At 37.0% G+C, this 21241-nt stretch overlaps 1 protein-coding gene across 32 annotated transcripts in view; it reads left to right on the forward strand.

Annotated features, from left to right (window-relative positions):
- The window catches only part of DLGAP1 (DLG associated protein 1), a 1067602-nt gene that overhangs the window by 163628 nt on the left and 882733 nt on the right, over positions 1–21241 (forward strand). The gene's annotated exons all lie outside the window — the stretch shown is intronic.

The following is a 21241-nucleotide window of genomic DNA, read 5'->3' on the forward strand; positions in this document are numbered from 1 at the left end:
ATAGAATGCTTGGGTCTAATCTATTGAAAATGTACTTCTACTAATACCTAGTCTTTATTTTATTTTTTTAATGCTGTGGGGTTTTTTGAGTTATTTTCCTCCTGAGATCTATCTTTTAAAGGGAAAAGTATGCCAGTATTGTTTACGTGCAAGCAATGAGTAAATGTGCATTTAGTGAGCTAAATAAAGAAGAACTTGAAAGAATTAAACCCCAGAGGGAAATTACTAAGGGCGTCTGGAAGGGATGGTTTTAGGAGAATAGCTTAAACAATGTGAAGAACTGGGACAGGGAGGCTCTGTCTTATGCCTGAGAGTGACGTAAAGAACCATTGAAACAAGAATGAACGGACCTTTTTCATTTGTAGTATAATGCATAATATTTAAAAGGTAAGGGAGAGGATGACATTTTTGATACTTCTGGATAAGTGAATTGTGTTCTTATCTACTGAATACCTAATTATTGCCAAGCAATTAAATATGGGATATGATGAAAAATACAGTTCCTGTCTTTAAAGAATTTACCGTCTAGTGAAGGAAAGATTGTATAAACATATATACTAAAGGAAGCACAAAGCCAAAGATGTGTTCAGGGTATTAGGAAGTCACATAAAAGAGGCATCTAGTGTAACTGGGAGAGAGGAGTGTGTTAGGGAAGCCTTCCTGGGGGGAGATAAATGGGCCAATCTTAAAGAGGGAGAGGGAGACTTTCTGGATAAATCTGAAACTTCACAGATTTTTAACTACCCAAACACCAAGTTAACTACATATACAGACTCACGCGCACACACACACACGAGTGAAAAAGAGAGTGACAACAAAAAAGCAGGTGTATAATTTAATGCAATTAAAATAAAACAAACAAACCAAGTAGCCAAGGAAATGAGAAGTTTCTTCTGAGTGATGAGTTTTACTCCCTGTAGGAGTGATTCTAGGCGGCGCAAAGTGGCATAAGACTTTTTAGTAAAGTCTCATAAATGAGAACAGAACCTGGGTATTTTTAAAGGATTACAAAGTGCCTCAACTTAGGCTTTCCAATTTCTTCTGCCATTTAATTTAATTACAAAAATTTGGGTATTTAGTTCTCGAATTTAGTTTGGAAGGAAAAAGGGTTGACTTCATGCATTATTACAAGTGTCTTAGAAACCACTTACAGAACATCAAAGCCAACAGGTTGTCCTTCTCTTGATTTTGAGACTAGATGGTGTGAAGAGAAAGGAGCTTCCAGTAGGTGCCAGGCACTCCTATCATATCATAAATATTATCTCACATGAACTTCATTAAAAGTCCCACAAGTGGAGGTTTTTATTACCCCCATTTTTATTGCCGCAGATTAGGAAACCGAGGTTTACAAATGATAAATAATTTTCCAGAGATCACAAACGAAGACATTTCTGGAGTGAGAATTTGGCTTCATTCCATGTGAGCCGAAGTTGATTTTTATTAAACGCATTATGCTGTCTCCTTGGCTTTAATAATCTTCCTTTCTCCATCATTCTTGAAAACATTGGGCCAAGAAGAAAGAAAGGGGTAAACGGAAATTGCTTAATTTCCCTTTGTTTCTCAGTTCTGTGATTACCGTTTTGGAGACTATGGAGGCTAGCTTTTAGGATGGAGTGCTAAGTTCCCCTGACTCTTAGCCTAAGTGTTCATGCCCCCTTTAGTGTGTTTTCAAATCCCGTCAAAACTTAAATAAACTCAGTATAAGAGTTCTTCTTTGTTTGTTTGCTCTTATTCTCTCATCCTTTCAAAACCTACCTCAGCATTTACAAACTCTTCCAGGCTGATCCACAAAATTCAGCAGTGGATTATATTCTGTCACAGATTTAGTGTTACTTCTAAGTGTACTATTTTTGTTTCCTCAACTGGTTTGAAAACACGGACTATGCTTTAAGTTTATCCTTTTGATCCCAATACACAGTGCTGAGCAAACTGTACATTCTCAATGAATGCTGTTGTCGAAAGAGTCCGAGTAACTGGTCCTGAACTGAAAATTAAACTGCATATTTTGTTGTATGTTGGCTGTGTACATCCAATCTTCTAATTGTACAGGTCTGTAGTTAATGGAATGTTTCCTTATGCACTATTTTATTTTGTATTGCATCAAATGTTTTTCTATGACTTGATTGTTATTAATATAATGGCAAGACGTGCTTATTTTTCACTTGCTAAGGAACAAAGCAATTACACTTGTTTTTCTGGCCTCTATATCATTAAAAGGCTTGGATTTCACAAGTCTTATTGTTTAATAACTTATTTTAACTTGGTTGGGGCTTTTAAAAGGTTAAGTTCATTTTATTTGGCAAAGAGTGTGATAGCAGTTCTTTTGCCTGAGGCTTTGTATTTTGTTAATTAGGGTTGCTGCCAGCTTTTCACATAGAAATGGAAGTTGTCCCTTAGTGCTTTTCTCCTTTTTCACTTGAGGCTCTGTCATAGACTATTACTATTTGTACAACTTTAGACTGCTAATTTGTGAACACAGCCTGATCTTAATTTTGTGATTTTTCCTCAAGTGAGTTCAAGGACCGTGCTTGTATTTTTATTGTTTATCTGATAGAGAGTGTTTATGATTTTGTTACACCTAAAATTGTAAGATAATTAAAGTTATATGTGTGGTACAAAAAATAGAAAATTATCTCTTTACTTGGAGTTTTCTTGTATTTTACCTTCCATAAAATTGAAAATGTCACCAGAGGTAACTATTTCAACATACATCGTGAGAATTATTTTAGAGAGCAGCCATTCGATACACCGGTTTTGGTCACTTTTTCATGTTGCTGGCATATTAATTAGTGACCTTTTATGTGACTCCAAATAAATTTATATTTATCAAGTACTTGGGATAAACCAGTGCATAGTTATAGAGAACCTCTATGTGGCTGCAGATATTGAATCAACATGATTTTTAAAATGTGTCGCTAAGGCAGCAAAGTACAGTGGTTAAGGACCCAAGGTTCTAGGGCCAGAGAGTTCTAGGACCACCTGCCCATTTGGCCACTTGCTGCCAGAGCAATCTCACGCAAGGTATTTTTTCTCTGCAGACCTCAGCTTCTTCATTTGTTCATGACAATGATAATAAGTGCCATGCTCATCAATTGGTGATAAGGTCCAAATGGGGCAATGGGTGTGAAATGTGTAATATAGTATCCTAGCAAAGTAAACTATCAAAACTTACTAAGTAGAGGTAGCAAGGAGAGTGCAAAGACCGTGGGCACTGGGTTTACCCTGGCTTGGCCATTTTCTAGTTCTGCGTCTGGGCACTTACTTTCTTTAAGGCTTAGTTCCCTCCTATGTCAAAGTACATAATAATGTACTGGAGTGTTACTAAATATAAATGAGATGATTTATATTATGTGGTACTTGGACTATTGAGTGATACTTAGCAAGACTTAAATAAATGCTGCCTCTCTAAGCATATGTGTGTCTGAAGAAATATTTGCCAAATGAATGAATGGATGAGTTTCAAAGGTGCTGATCAACGATGGCATTTAAGATGTTCTGGTAGAATGGGTAGTCTTTCCTTTGAGGAGACACAACAGAGAAGTAGGTGTTTGCTGCGTGGCACTGGAATGTCTTAAACACACGTCTCTTCAATCTACAACATGGGGACACAATTCTGTTGGCTTAAATTTGTCTTTAGGATGCCTTCTTTCCAGGACAACCTGGACACAGGGTTGCTATCCAATTGCATGTTAACACATTCTGAAACTGTTTTGGTGCAAAAATAAAGTCTCGCTTTATAAAATTAACGATTCCCAAAGTGTAAATTTGGGTAGTTTTACTTTTTACTTCCAAACTTTTTATGACTCTGTATTTGTATTTTGGTGGCTAAACAATTAAATCAAATGGCATGACTTTCTTATGTTCAAATTAAGATGTGATTTTGAGAAGGGGAAAAAAAACCTCATTAATTATCTAAAGAACTTAAGTAATCTGCTTCTCTGGAGTAAAAGAGGTTAACAGACTAAATAAATTCTCATGAAAATTACTCAAATTGCCTTTGGGTAATATTCTAGGTTTTATGACAACAAATGTGATTGAAAAAGACATACCAAAATCCCCCAAAGAGATTTAGGGTAGAATATCAGTTAACTAAATCCTTGAATGTAGTCTAAAATTCCTAATACTGCTGTCATTTGGGAAATGCAATAATAAGTTTTAATACATTTTAAATGTAATATTTGATTTTTTCAAAGCTATACATGGAAATAATTTAAAACCAAATACTTTTACAAGACTTCTGTTTTCCTTTCTTGCTCTCTCTCTCTTTCTCACACACACACGGACTGTCTCTCAGACCCTTTCTCTCTTTTATCTTACCACATCCTTCTAATTATTTTTCATGAAAGAGTAAAGGAAAACTGTGTTCTCCCTGCTTCATAGGTAGGCTTTCATTCAATCAATCATTCTAACTGCCCATGACCTGTAGCCCATTTTCCTAGCCTGGAAGATTTGTAGGTGAATCAAGTTGATAGTAAACTTCCTTCACTGACAGTGCGGGCAGGTATTTTTCGCCAGTCTGATTTTATCAGTCATCTGTCAGTTTTCTAGACTGGACATTGTTTTGTCCTTGTTTCCTCTTTGGTAATTCTTTCTCTATGTATGTATGGTGCTTCAGAATTGGCATACTTAATTATCTTTAATGGGAGTATCTTGATACTCAATTAGTTCCCCCAAACAAACCCTAAATTTCCTCTGACAAATCAAAAGTAATAATGCCAGAGTTCTCTGTACTCGCCCCCAATTTTTACAGAACTGTCTTCTTATTTCTACTGTAGCTTATATATATATATATATATAATGGATAGGTAACATTGTGAAGTGCTTAGAAACGTGGCTCTAGAGTAAGAAAGACCAGGAGCAGATACTTCAAATTACCTACTCTTTGATATTAGGAAAGTTATTTAATCTCAATGAACCATATCATCAGTACTTGACTCATAAAATTGTTGAGAAAATCTCCTGGGATAGCATACAGAGGAGGCATAAACAAATACCCTGATGGACTCAGTGTGACCTGGGGTTTTCCTTGATGTTCCTTCTTATTTTTATACATTTGCTTATCTTCCTATCCTCTTCCATCCATAACCTACCCCATCTCCACATTCAGATCATGAATCTCTTGAATTTCCCTATCACCTGCACAGGGCCCTGCGTATGGTAGGAACAGAAATATTTATTGAACTGAATGAATGCCCTTCTTTAGGATATTCAGGCTGAAGGGAATGGATGAGGAGAGTAAATACAATTTTAGGAAGAACTTTGAATCAGTTATTTCAGCAACGTTAACAAGGACTATGCTTTATTGAGTACTGTTTGAAATACTAGGATAGTAATTTTAGAATGTTTCCTTAAAGGAGCTTCTGCAATATTAATGGTGTATATAATCTGTAATAGAGTTAGAAAGTCATGAATTAGTTAAAATTCTTTAAAAAATTTCCCTGGAATCAGCCAGTTAAATAGTATATTGTTCAAGTGCAATTGCATTATGTGTAAGATAATAACAACTGCAGACATCAATATGAATAATCACAAATTGATGTCTTTGAAAAAATTATTTGAATTATCATTTTTAATTTTTGAGTTTTTTTCTGATATGTGTTCATTTTATTGACATACGGATATGACATGAGTGCAACTTTAAATCTCCTCAAAATAAAGGTGTGTTTGTGTGTTTGTGTGTATGTGTGTGTATATACATACATATGGCTATAAATACATATACAGATATACATAAGCATATATTCATACTTTGCTAGCCCTTTTGGACAAAATATATATTGAACCATGGTCAACACTGCATACTAGTGTATAATGGAATTGATATTTCAGGCCTTGTCATTAGTTACTTAGTAACAGTAACAAACTAGTCCATCCTTGGTTATACAATTACACCATAAATTGCAGCTAACCCCATCATATCCAACTTTTCATTTTTGTACAATTTTGTAAAGTCAAACTAAAAAATGTAAACATTAAGGTCAATAACTACTAACCACAAAAATATTTGATTTAGGCAATTGCACATCCACAGTTGGGAAAGAGTAAAACTGTTTGTAATTTTGCTGAGAAACAGCACATATAGTTCTCCTGTGTTGTTATTATCTTTGTCTTCTTATCTCGAACTCTTTTGAAAGCCAAATGAAACAACCCACCAAGAATGAATAAAAAATAAATGAGGATTCTAAGAATTGTGGGAAGATGGAAGAGTAGGAAACTCTAGAAATCTGTTCCCACAAAAGAACAACTACTAAACAGTCAAGAACCATCTGAATCAATTATTTTGAAACTCCAGTAGAATACTGTATAACTTCCAGGGAAGAAAGGAAGGAAGAAGCTGGTAAATTATGGGAAATACCAGTAAATTGCTTTCTCTGTATAGCAGTTACTCTCACCCAGCCCCCACTCTTATGGCAGGCAGAAGTGGGATTCAGCCCTGGCATAACTTGCTATTACCAGATAGGAACATAAAAATCCACTTTCCCAAGATCTGAAATAGGGTGGGGTAGGGCTCAGGCTGATTGCCTCTTTATATTACGGTCTTCAGATCACTGGGGTCCTAGCTCTGGGGGCAGCCATTGTTTCAAACTGCCATGGACAAAGGCAGGGAGGGAGGCTTTAATATGGTATGGTCCCTCAGAGCTGCAGAGGGCAGTTGAAGGGCTGTATTTGCTAGACAGTCAAGAAAGTGCAGCTTTGGGGGCTATGGAAGAAGTTTCTGGTACCCTTTCTGGCCCCTTTCTCATTCACTCACCAGGGCAGTTTAGAGCTGGCCAGAATTCCCTTTGTGAGTCCCTAACCTTGTTCTGGTTGGGAAAAACTGACTTGGAAAACTCCTCTCTGGTGTGCCCCCTCCTGAAATTTGCCTTTTAGGCAAAATAAGCCCAAGACATCAAAAGCATGTAGGAAACAATTGAGGCACATGGCCTGGGGCAAAGGCTTCCCTGCTTTAAGTCCAGCAGTGGAATACCCAGGAGAGGGAGAGGGTCTGTTTTCTGGGAAGAAGAAGGGGCATTCAAACTCCTGTAAATAGGGGAGCTCCTAAGGCCTCTACTAAGTCCAAGCCCAGGACAAGGTAGAGGTCCAGAAAAGGCAGGGAGGATGCTACACTTTGCATTCACCTTGGGCTGACCTTCATGATAGGAAGGTAAATTCTGATGGAGAGCACCAACCAATTCAAAGCTAACTTTCAAAGCCAATGAAAGTTGATTTTTGCTTAGGCTTGCTTGATTTCATTAACTCCTGATACTCAAGAAAATCCTTCTCATATCACCAACTGGTTACAAACTCAAGAAACAGATACATCAGGTAATAAATCCTAGAGTTAACATTCTAAAATATTAAAATATACAGTGTGCAACAAGACTGCAAGACAAAGAAGCAGGAAATGATGGCTGATCTCAAGGAAGAGGGATAAAAATCCAAAAAAGTAATAAAGAAGACCAGATTGTGGAAATACCAGACAAAGACAAACAAAACAAAACAAAAAACAAATATACTCAAGGAGATGAAGGAAAATACAGAGCGATAACTAAAGGATATCTGGAAAACAATGAATGAACAATGTGAGAATCCCAATAAAGAGATTTAAATTTTAAAAAGGAACAAAACTGAACTACTCAGGTTGAGAAACATACTAACTGAAATGAACAATTCCCAGAAAAGTTTCAACAGCAGATTGGAACTGCCAGAAGAAAGAATCAGCACCCTTAAAGGCAAGACAATTGAAATGAGTCAGGCTGAGGTGCAGAAAGGAAAATAATTACATAAAAGGAAAATAGCCTAAGAGACCTCTGGAATATCATCAAGCCTGCCAAGACAGGCATTATGGGAGTTGCAGAAGGAGACGAAAGAGAGAAATGGGCAGAAGGAATATTCAATGAAATAATGACAATAAAACATCCTAAACTTAGCAAAAGATCTGAGTGTGCATATATCTGAGTGTGCATATCCAAGAAGCCAAGAGAACACTAAACAGGATGAAGCTGAAGGAAAACAGCTTCAATCTGTTGAATGCAATGAACAAGGAGAGAGTTCTAAAAGCTACAAGAGAAAAGCAGTGCATATATACAAAAGAGTCTCAATTAAATTAAGTGCTGACTTCTTATCAGAAACCATAGAGGCAAAAAGGCAGTGTTTGATATACTTAGTCCTGAAAGAAAACAATTGACAATCAAGAATTTTATATCCAGTGAGACTTTCTTTCAAAAATGATGGGACAGAAGAACACATTCCCAAATAACCAAAAGTTGAAGGAGTTCATCACCACAAAACCTGCCTACAACCAATGCTAAAGGCAGTTCTTCAGACCAAAAGAAAAAGACAGTAGACAATGGTTCAAAGTGACAGAAATAAATAAATAAAGACCTCCAATAAAGCAAACATAGGTAAATAAAATACCTATGTTTAGGTAAATTTAAATGCCAGTGCTATTGTATTGTGCATTTTGGTATGTAACTGTACTTCTTCCTATGAGTGCTAAAATCCAAATGCATAAAAAGTGATGATAAATCTATGATTTTGGACATACAATGGACAAAAATATAATTTTTAACAAGCATAAGAAAATGGGTGGAAAGGTATAGGAGAAGTGTGTGTGGATGCTATTGAAGTCAAGTCGGTATCAAATCTAACATGGTTGCTATATATTTTGGATGTTAAATTCTAATTTACATTTGAAGTCACTACTGCTAATGCAGGATTTTCTTTTGCCATTTTGCTATTTAGTCTTTATAAATCTTATAGGTTTTTACCCCTCAATTCTTCCACTAATGCCTGAAGGGATTTTAAAAAAAGTATGACTCAATCAATGAAATGTCTCACCTTAAATTCAAAAACACAAATAGGTTGAAAGTGAAAGGATAGAAAGATTCCCAGTGCCACTGACAAGAATACAAGCAGACACAGAAGAACACACAACAAATGGACACAGAGAGCAGACAACTGGGGGGTGGGGGGTGGGGGGGGGGGCAGAAAATAAATTTTTAAAAAATCTTAAAAAGAAAATATATATATACCATGTAAGTATTAACCAAAAGAGAACTGGGGTAGCTATACTAATACTGCATAAAATAGACTTTAAGTCAAAAGTTGTTATAAGGGACAAAGATGGCCATTATATATTGATAAAGAGGTCAATTCAACAGTAAGACATAATAACTATGAATATGTATATACCTATCAGCAGAGCCTCAAAATATATGAAACAAATACTGACAGATTTTAAGAAGAAATAGGTGCCTATACATTAATAGTAGGAGACTTTAATAAATGACTCTTGATAATGGGTAGAACATCTACAAAGATGATCAGTTAGGAAATAGAAAACACGAGTAATACGCTAAACCAACTAAACCCAGCAGACATAAATAGAACACTTCACAGAATACACATTCTTCTTGAGTGCACATGGGTCATTCTCCAGGATAGACTATATGTTAGGTCACAAGTCAATTCTCAATAAATTAAAAAATTTTGAAATCATAAATGTATTTTCTCTGACTACAGTGGAATGACTCTAGAAATCAGTTACAGAGGGAGAAATGGAAAATTCACAAATATGAGGCAAATTAAGAAATACTTTGAGGTAAATGAAAATAAAAATACAACATACCAAAGCTTACAGAATGCAGCAAAGAAAGTCTTGGCAGTTAATTTTATAGCTCTAAATGTTTACATTAAAAAGGCAGAAAGATTTCATATCAAAGCTCTAACCTCAAATCCTGAGAAAAAGAAGAGCAGACTAAATCCAAAGGAAGCAAATGGAAAGATATAAAGATTAGAGAGGAGAAAAATGAAATAGAGAATTAAAAATAATAGAGTGAATCAACAAAACCAAAAGTTGGTTTTTGAAAAGATCAATAAAGTTGATAAACCTTTAGCTAGCATGACAAAAAAAGAGAGGACACAAATGACTAAAATCAGAAATGAAAAGGGTGATATTAATACAGACTTCACTAAAATGAAAAGGGTGTTAAGAGGATACAATGGACAACTATATGCCAACAACTTAGATACCCTTGTTGAAATGAACAAATTCCTACAAAAACAAACTACCTACACTGACTCAAGAAGAAATAGAAAGTCTCAACAAGCCAATAACTAGTAAAGAGATTGAATCAGTAATACAAAGCCTACCAAAAAAGAATAATCCAGGACCAGATGATTTCACAGGGGAATTTTAACAAAAATTCCAGGAAGAATTAACACCAATCCTGCTTAAAATTCCAAAAAATTGAAGAGGAGGGAACATTCCATAATTTATTCTATGAGGCCAACATCATCCTCATAATAAAGCCCGATAAAGATACCACAAGAAAATTATAGACCAATATCTTTTGTGAATATAGATGCAAAAAAAAATCCTCAACAAAATACTAGAAAATTGAATCCAACCACCTATTAAAAGAATTATATGCTATCATCGTGAGGAATTTATTCCAGGTATGCAAGGGTGGTTCAACATAAGAAAATAAATTAATCTAATACAGTACATTAACAGAATGAAGGGGAAAAACACATCATCTTCTCAACTAGAGAAGAAAAGGCATTTGACAACATCCAGCACCCATTCTTGAGAAAAACACTTAGAAAACTAGGAACAGAAGGAAATTTCCTCAAAATGATTGAGTGCACATATGAAAAACCCACAGCTGTCATTATGCTTAATGATTAAACGTTGAAATCTTACCCCCTAAGATCAGGAACAAGACAAGGATGTCCACTGTCACAACGGTTATTCAACTTGTACTGGAATTAGGCAAGAAAAAGAAAAAGTCACCCAGATTGAAAAGGAAAAGTTAAACCTTCCCTATTTGCAGCTGACATGATCCTATAAAACCTTCCCTGTTTACAGATGACATGGTCCCATATACAGAAAATCCTGAAAATTCACAACAAAATTCATAGAGCTAATAAATGAATTCAGCAAAGTGCCAGGTATAAGATCAACACCCAGAATTCAATATTGTTTCTATATATTATTAAAGAACAATTGGAAAAAGAAATTAGGAAAGCAGTTTCATTTTCAATAGCAACTAAAATAATAAAATATCTAGGAACAAATCTACCCAAAGATATAAAGGACTTGTATGCAAAAACAAAACAAAACAAAAAATTTAAAAAAACCCTGTTATTGCTAAAAATGTCAAAGAACCTAAATGAATGGAAGGATATACTGAGTTCATGGATTGGAAGACTAAATATGTTAAGATGTCAATTCTTCCCAAAGCCCTTCACAGATTCAATGCTACCCCAATCAAAATCCCAACAAACTTCTTTGCAGAAATGGAAATGCCAGTCCTTAAATTTATATGGAATATTAAGGGACCAGAATAGGCAAGACCATCTTAATCTTATTACAAAGTCACCATAATCAAAACAGCATGGTACTGCCACAAGAACAGACATATAGACCAATTTACCAGAATTGAGAGCTCAGAAATCAATCCTTACATTTATGTTCTAGTGATTTTTGACCTGGGGGCAAAGTCTACTCAATCGAGAAAGGATAATCTCTTCAACAAATCATGCCAGGAAAACTGGATCTACATTTGCAAAGGAATGAAGGTGGATCTCTACCTCACACCCTATACCAAAATCAACTAAAATGGATAAAAAAAGTAAATATATAAGAGCCAGAAGTATCAAACTCTAGAAAAGGTAGGGAAGCATCTTCTGGACCTTCTGTTAGGCAAGTAGTTTCTTAGACTTACATTCAAAGCATAAGCAATAAAAGAAAAAGATGGGGCATCATCATAATTAAAAACTTTTGTGCATCAAGGTGTTTTATCATAAAAGTAAAACAATAGCCTACACAATGGGTGAAAATATTTGGAAACCACAAATCCAAAAAATGTTTAGTATCTAGAATATATAAAGAAATCCTTCAACTCAACAACAAAAAGAAACAACACAAATTAAAAATGGGCAAAAGGCTTGAATAGACGTTTCTTCAAAGAGTTATCAAAATAGCCAGAAGTATATGAAAAGATGCTCAACACCATTAGCCACTAGGAAAATGCAAGTTAAAACCACATTAATATACCATTTCACACTGACTAGATTGGCCACTTTAAAAATAGAGAAAATTACAAGTGGTGTAGAGGATGTGGAGAAATAGGAACTCTCATTCATGCTGGTGGGGATTTAAAATGGTACAACCACTGTGGAAAAGTTTGGCAGTTCCTTAGAAAGCAAATTATAGGGAAGCAGACTTGACCCAATGGTTAGGGCATCCACCTACCACATGGGAGGTCTGCGGTTCAAATCCCAGGCCTCCTTGACCCGTGTGGAACTGGCCCATGTGCAGTGCTGATGCCTGCAAGGAGTGCCCGCGCCACGCAGGGGTGCCCCCCGTATAAGGGAGCCCCACACGCAAGGAGTGCACCCCGTAAGGAGAGCCACCCAGCACAAAAGAAATTTCAGCCTGCCCAGGAATGGCACCGCACACACAGAGAGCTGACACAGCAAGATGACGCAACAAAAAGAAACACAGATTCACGTGTGGCTGACAACAACAGAAGTGGACAAAGAACACGCAGCAAATGAACACAGAGAGCAGACGGGCGGGGAGAAGGGGGAGGGGGGAGGGGGGAGGGAGGAGGGGGGAGGGGGGAGGGGAGAGAAATAAATAAAAATAAGTCTTTAAAAAAAAAAAGGAAGCAAATTATAGAACTACCATGACCCAGCAATCCCACTTCTAGGTATATGCCCGAATGAATTGGAAGCAGTGACTTGAACACATATTTGCATGCTGATATTCATAGGGGCATTATTTACTGTTACCAAAATATGGAAGCAACCCAAGTGTCCGTCAACTGAAGAACAGATAAACAAAATATGGCATATATATATATAATGGAATATTATTGAGCAGTAAAAAGGAATGAAGTTCTGATATATGTGACAACATGAATGAATCTTGAAGACATCGTGCTGAGTGAAATAAGCCAGATACAAAATGACAAATATTGTTTGATCTCACCCATATGAAATAATTATAATAAGTAGACACATAGAATCAGAAACTAGAATACAGTTTAGCAGGCACCAGGGTGAGGGTAGGGAATGAGGAGTTATGCTTATAATATATAGAATTTCTATTTGGGCTGATGTAGATGATTTGGTAATGGATGATGGGGACACTATCACAGCATGCTAATGAAATGTTGAAAAAGTTCCCTGCTCTCAAACTGTAAACAAATAAGATAATCTGATAGTGTTAGAAGCAACTGAAACAAAATAAAATGATTAAGATTCAAATCAATGTCTTTTGATTGGGTGTCAGCAAAGAGGTGACTTTTGATCTGAGAACTGAATGAAAAAAATAACCTAATTTTGGAAGTGAAGGAGAGAACTTTCTCAAAAGGAAACAGCCAAGGAACCTGATGTCAGAGAATACAGAAGGGACTCTTAGAACACAATATAAAGTTATCCTTCAGGGGTGGTGACAAAAGGAAAACCTGTCGCAACATTTAAGGACTCAAGAGTATATAACAGTTTCATATAATGTGGTGAAAAAGTTACTTGAGGAACTATTTTACCCTATATAAATATATGTATAAAGGAAATAAATTTTAGAGCAGAAATGGTGGGGAGCAATTAGAGCTGTTGGAGCTCAGAATCAGGTATAAGCTACTATTTTTGTTAATATGGCTGTGAAATTTAATACAAATATAAAAAAATATTTCAGGAAAAGAACTGCAAGATATTTTAAGTTGTAAAACCAGGAGGGGTGTGTATTTGGGTTTGCTGTGAGTGTGCATTGGTGGATGTGTTTGTGTGTATGGTAGGGTTAGGTGTTGAGGGAAAGCAATAAGGAAAATTATATTCAAAGTTTTTGTCTTTCATATGATAGAGATTCAATTATTTTTATATAAATAAACCACCAATAATATAATCAGTATGCATAATTCATAATTGTCTGAGAAAAATTCTTAAAAACTTTTATTATTTTATCAAAATGAGGCAAAAGGTGAAATAGTAATATAATCAGTGAAGGAATTAAATAAGATGGAAGAATACGATCAAATATTGTTCTTGCTGTGGATTAAATCCTCCCTACTAAAATATAAAGCTGCTCAGAATGAATAAAAATGCTGTATCTACCTGCATGCTCTATATAAAAGGCTCACCTTCAGCAAAAGAACATAGTATTTACAAAGAAAGGCATGGGAAATGGTTTATCATGCCAATGTGTAAATAAAAGTAAATTAAACTGAAATGGTGATACTGTTTATTTTGGGATATAATTCAAATTAACAAAAAGCATTTGGAAGGGTAATATATTATTTCCTATAGAATAAAGGCACAAGCTATATTTAAAAGGCCTCTAATATTAAATTGCATTCATTGATTTCAATGTAGGAGGATTAACTCATGTGACAACATATGTCAACTCATACAACAGAGGCAGCATGCAAGAGTAATTGTCTTGGGCAATTGAGCTGCTCTGATGTTTAGAGTTAATAAGTGATGGAGTTGGCATTCAGATCTCAGCAGTCTGCTCTAGATAAAGTCTTTCCTCGGAGGAAGACATTGTTGTAAGAGCCATACAAATTGCACTACAACATGAAATAGTGAAAATCACAACACACTTTTCTGAATATGAGAAGCAGGTGGACCAAAAGGGGTTGCAAACTCAAATGCCTAAATGGGCTGGGAGGTAAACTGAGGAAAGTAGCAGACTAGTGAGAATCTAAAGGAAGAGAAATTGAGTGAACAACATTGAAAAGGAGGAGTCAGACTGAGCTCAGACCTTGGGAAAAAATGGTGCCAGTGCTCCTAGATCTCCTAATTTTTATAAGAGATTTATATGTGAAACCTCTTGAAAACTTTAGAAAATATTATAAAGAATCCAAACAATTTAGGTCTGTAAACTGGAACTCACGCATGGTCTCTTGATTAGGATTGCTTACATGGGGGCCATTTATAGGAAAACTTTTTTAAACTGCAATGTAAACTATAATCCATGCTGTGTATCAGTGCTCCAAAATGTGTTCCTCAATTGCAATTAATGTACCACACTAATGAAAGAAGTTGTTGATGTGGGAAAAGGGGGGATGTGGGGAATAGGGCATATGCTATATTCTTTTTTTTTGTCTTTATTTTTTTAATGTTACATTAAAAAAAATATGAGGTCCCCATATACCCCCCCACCCCCCTCACCCTACTCCTCCCATAACAACAACCTCCTCCATCATCATGGGGCATTCATTGCACTTGGTGAATACATCTCTGAGCACTGCTGCATCACATAGTCAATGGTCCACATTATAGTTTACACTCTCCCCCAGTCCACCCACTGTGCCATGGGAAGACATACAATGTCTGGTAACTGTCCCTGCAGCACCACCCAGGACAGCTCCAAGTCCTGAAAATGACCTATATTCTTTTTTTTTTTTAAATTATTTATTTATTTTTTAAAATTACATTATGAAAAATATGAGGTCCCATTCAACCCCACCGCCCCCGCCCCCCACTCCCCCCACAGCAACACTCTCTCCCATCATCATGACACATCCATTGCACCTGGTAAGTTCATCTCTGAGCATCACTGCACCCCATAGTCAATGGTCCACATCATAGCCCAGACTCTCTCACGTTCCATCCAGTGGGCCCTGGGGGGATCTATAATGTCCCGTAATTGTCCGTGAAGCACTATCCAGGACAACTCCACGTCCCAAAAACGCCTCCACATCTCATCTCTTCCTCCCCTTCCCCACACCCAGCAGCCCCCATGGCTACCGTTCCCACACCCATTCCACATTTTCTCTGTGGACACTGGATTGGTTGTGTCCATTGCACATCAATGTCAAGTGAGGGCTTAGATTCCACATGGGTACTGGATGCACTCCTCCCGCTTCCAGTTGTAGACACTCTAGGCTCCATGTTGTGGTGGTTGACCTTCTTCAACTCCATGTTAGCTGAGTGGAGTAAGTCCAATAAATCAAAGTGTAGGAGCTGAAGTCTGTTGAGGCTCTGGGCCTGGGTGTCATATTATCAGTCCAGAGATTCAAATCCCCTACATATATCTTAAACCCAGCACCAACTACAATTCCAATAAAGTAGCATGCAAGTCTTGTGAAAAGAGATCCCCTCTGAGTCCAATTCCATCACGCAGAAACACCAGCTCCAAAGAAGGGCTATCTGTCATGGCAGTGAACCCCTTCTGCCATGACCATAGAACCCATGGGTCTCTTTATCCCTCAAAAGAACCAATACCTGGGGTTGTATCTACCTTATCTGTCTCTTAGACTCTGTTCAGTTGTACATAGGGGTATTCCTTCTGACAACCTCCAGACTCTTTTTTAGAGACTCACAGCCTTATAATCTTGTTGTAGACACTTTTGAAGCTCATCTATTCTTGACTGTTCTTGAAAGCTACTATAGATAGTTACAAATTGCATTTTTCTCATAATGCCTTTAGGTTTTGTATTATGTACTACCACAGATTCTTCCACTGCATGTGAGATATGCATATGTCCTTAAAGCAGGGAAGTGTACATGTTTTTATTAACCTATTTCTCTTACTTGCAGCAGTGGGAGGAGCTGTGAATTAAACTTTTGAAAATCACACTTACCAGTCCACCTGATACTGTGCTGGACACCCCGAAAGCCCCCAAATGGTGGCTACATTTGCCCAGATGTACCAGTCCAGCCACACTTGTTTCTAAGACACAGACTGCACACTGCATCTCAGCAATGTCCAGGACCTATTTCTGAATACATTGGTTCTTTAAGACCAGTCAATGGTCACACCAACAGCATGTGGAACCCCATTGGCTCATTCTCTTTTGCTGCTGGGAAGAGCATCTGCCCAGGAAAGCAGGGAAGCCTCACAAGGGTGCCTCAGAGGAGGCCCTTGGATTTAGATTATGGGCTTCATTAGGAAGGTAGAAAATCAATACAAATCAAGGCTTTCCCTCCTTATTTGAAATCTCACATTCTTCGGATACTAAAATCATATTTATATTTAAGGCAGTTTTGAATGTTCTTTTCTATACCATTCAGCTATCTATGCCAAAGCTAGATATGCAAAGTTTTTATTGCCTTAATTTTATAATAAGTTTCATATAAGGTAAGCCTAGCCCAGTTCATTGTTCCTCTTTTTGGATTTCGCATGTTTTTGTTCTATTTTGGGTTATATTTATTTTTGTTTTTGTTTTTTTCTTTTGGTATACTTGGACATTCATTTTTTCAGGTGAATTTTAGAATCATCTCCTGGAGTTTTCTTTTTGGGTTTCTGTTAAGTTATGTTAAGTAGGGGCACAATATTGAGTCTCTCATCCAGGGGCTTTTTTTCCCTTGGTTTATTCAAGTCTCCTTTAAACTGCTTAACTTTTAAAAATTTCTTCCTATTAGTTTTCCTTATTTATTATACAATTTATCTGTAAGTGTATAATGCTTTTTTTGTATTAGAAATGTGATCTTGTTTGCCTTTAAATGTTTTAACTTGATTTTTTTATGGTACATAGTAGAGCTATTAATTATTTATAATCAAACATTTACTGATGTCTTATTAATTTTAATAGTTTTCCAGTTGATTTTATCTTAAGCAATTATTTAGACCAGCATAAAATTTTTTTTTGCACCATAAAGGTAAAAATGATCTACACACACATGCATGCACACACATGCACACATATATGTAAACCTTATTAGGATAGATTGGTTAAACAAGTCGTAGTGTGTAGGAATACTTTATCGCCATTAAGATTTGATATCTGAAATTGTCGTTTGGTACCTTTTTGGAGGATAAAAACATTCTGTAAGAATACCAGATATTAATGGAAGACCAGATGATAAAAGCATTTAATTTTTTTAAAAGATTTATTTATTTATTTCTCTCCCCTCCTCCCCCATTGTCTGCTCTCTGTGTCCATTTGCTGTGTGTTCTTCTGTGTCCACTTGTATTCTTGTCAGAGGCACCAGGAATCTGTAATCTGTGTCTCTTTTTCGTTGCATCATTTTGCCGCGACAGATCTCCATATGTGCAGCGCCCATTCCTGGGTAGGCTGCGCTTTACTCATGCAGGGTGGCTCTCCTTGCAGAGCGCACTCCTTGCGTATGGGGTTCCCCTGCGCAGGGGACACCCTGTGTGGCATGGCACTCCTTGCGCACATCAGCACTGCGTGTGGGCCAGCTCACCACGTGGGTCAGGAGGCCCTAGGTTTGAACTCTGGACCTCCCATATGGTAGACGGACACTCTCTCAGTTGAGCCAAATCCACTTCCCAAAAGCATTTAATTTTTTAAGTTCTTTTTTATATACTTGGAGTGGCTTTTTAAAATTTATTTTTAAAATATATTTCTCTCCCCTTCCCCCCTCCCCCCAGTTGTCTGCTCTCTGTGTCCATTCACTGTGTGTTCTGTGTCCGCTTGTATTCTTGTCAGCGGCACCCAGAATCTGTGTCTCATTTTGTTGCGCCATCTTGCTGCGTCAGCTCTCTGTGTGTGTGGCACCATCCTGGGCAGGCTGCACTTTTTTCACACTGGGTGGCTTTCCTTATGGGGAACACTCCTTGTGCATGGGGCTCCCCTACGTGGGGGGCACCCCTGCGTGGCACGGCACTCCTTGCACATATCAACACTGTGTGTGGGCCAACACATCACACGGGTCAGGAGGCCCTGGGTTTGAACCTTGGACCTCCCATGTGGTAGGCGGACGCCCTATCTGTTGGACCAAATCTGCTTCCCTCGGAGGGTTTTTTTTATCAGTAAAAAAATATTGACATTAATAGTATTTTTAAATGCAAGACATATTTCTACTCAGGTGCCATATGACAAAATGGTTTTTCCTAGATGCTCAATACAGATGATTGTTTTTTACTTAAGAAATGCAGTCTTTGGAATTGAGGGATCATGGTCATGAATATTGAGTTTGTACTACATTAGAGAATTTTTAAATAAAAGACTCAAACACATAAGTGATTTCTTCCAAGAAGGCTAAACTCTGTTAGTGATATGTTGAATGTTCTTTCAAATTAATTCATGTTAGCAGAGTACTTTCAAATGGTGCTACTATTGCTAGGAATATAGGAATAAAATATATTGCAGTGGATTATAAATTTTAGTATACATCAGAATTACCCAAATGGCTTATTAGAGCAGAAATTGCAGATCTCAACCCCAGAATTTCTAATTCAGTAGATCTGGGCTAAGGCCCAAGGGTTTACATTTCTGACAAGTCACAGTGCAGAAAAGTGGAAGGAGAATGGCTCATCAGAGTCAAATGCCCTTGAAAGAAACCCCTCTTCTACCACTTATTAGGCATCTTACCTTGAGTAAAACCTCTCTGAACCCAGCTTCCTCCTTTGCAGAATGGGGATACCCTCCTTATAATGTTAGAAGGTTCTAATAGTATTTACCTAGTGCTTTGTTCAATACCAACTATATAATAAGTGTTTAAAGATGGTAATTTTAATTTTTATCTGGGACTCCACTGCCTTTGCATCTCCTGCTAATCCAAACTCACTAATGTGCCTATTCCACACTCATTTTAGTTGAAGTACCTGTAAGACAACACTCAAGGCCCATTACCACAAAAATAAATCAATGATGCACTACTTGTAGTGACACGCTATTTGGTAAACAAAGATGTTGGAGTTTTAAATCCAAGTTTTATCTGGAAAGGAAGAAGTAGCTTCTTTGCCATGCATAGGGAATCTGCTTGGTCAGATGCCACTTGTGCCACCATTTAATTCACAGGTGATGAGTAAAGATGTGAAAGTGGGCTTTCCATTTGCCATAGCCTGGTGTCAGGACTGCAGTCACAAGCTGGGTGATTTATGCTCTTGCTGCTCAAGTTGCCAACATCTAGAGCTAAAGAAGTACTTTGGAACACAAGATATTTCATCCAGCAGAGAATGTAGACATATCAGAGCTGTTAATCAAGTTAGCCAAGCTGAAAGTGATTTTTAACTATGGGGTTTTAGAGAGAAGGAAACTGGAATTAAACTCAAATGATTCAAGATTGAAGGAAGAGATGAAGTTACTGAGTTACAGATTTTAGAAAGGCAATACCTTGCACCTGGGAATGTGTTGCTGTGAATGTGAGTGAGCATGTGGTCCATTTGAGTGGTCTATTTTATTACCTCATTGCTAAAAGGACGTTGGGCTCGTCCTTAAATCTGCTGTGTCACTTATTGACATGGAGCTAGTTTATAACCTCCTTTTCTGCATTTGTGTGTGTGTACACTAGTTTTGGGCTGTGAGAGCCATAAAGTTGTGTGACACAATCTCTGTCTCCTAATAATTTACAATAGTAAAAAGGTAATGTGTTCATTATAATAAGGCAAAGTCTGGGAAAAGCAACACAGGGTGAGACTGGGACAGAATATGTGGATATTTTCAAAGAAGTTGACTTGAGTGTTGCATGTTTGCTAAGAGCCTGGGTTATGAAGTAAAAACCTATGTTTGCCTCTTTGTACCTGATTAATCTTGCACATGTTAAATTCCTTTGGAACTATTTCCCCATTAGTAAAATTGTATAATGCAGTGAAGATTAGATGGGATAAGAGGTGCCTGACCCAAAGAAGCAATCAATAAATACTGGCTCATTACTTTAAGCATTAATATCTTTAAACACAGTTAAGAATTTTTCTTAATATAGTTATATGATGATAACTAACATTTATTGAGCAAAGACCTGTGTTTTTAGGTGCTCTGCTATATTCTTTGCTTACCTTTATTAAATTTTCTAACAGTCGTAAGAGCTAGGCACTGTTTTTACCCCCACTTACCAGATAGTGAAATAAAAACTTAAGAGAGCTCATATTATCTGCCTAAGATCCCAAAGCTCATAAGTGGTAGAGCTAGACGAAGTGGTACAAGCTCATTTATTATTAGAGGCCCTTGACTTTGTTTATTTGTTTATTGATTTATTGAATTTTCTTCTCTGTTCCCATCCCTGCCCATTCCTAGAAAAATCCATCTCTTTGGTAATCATTTTCATTCACTACCTCAACATTCTTTGAGCACCTACTAAATTCTAGTCATGAACCTACCCTTGACACACTCAAATCAATGCAACTCAAGAAATATTTAATGAGACCTAGGTAAGAATTGGGCACTGTGTCAGCCAGTGATCTGCTGGGCCAGATATACAACAAAATAATTTCAGTGTTAAATGAGGATCTCTTTGGGAACAAAGGGATGGATGAGTAAAGAAACATGTATTTCAATATCTGCACCATGCCAGATGCCACACATGCTTCACCGTGTTTACTCCTGTAACCCAGCTC

The sequence above is a fragment of the Dasypus novemcinctus genome, chromosome 16 (genome assembly GCF_030445035.2).
Source record: "Dasypus novemcinctus isolate mDasNov1 chromosome 16, mDasNov1.1.hap2, whole genome shotgun sequence".
Lineage (NCBI taxonomy): Eukaryota > Metazoa > Chordata > Mammalia > Cingulata > Dasypodidae > Dasypus > Dasypus novemcinctus.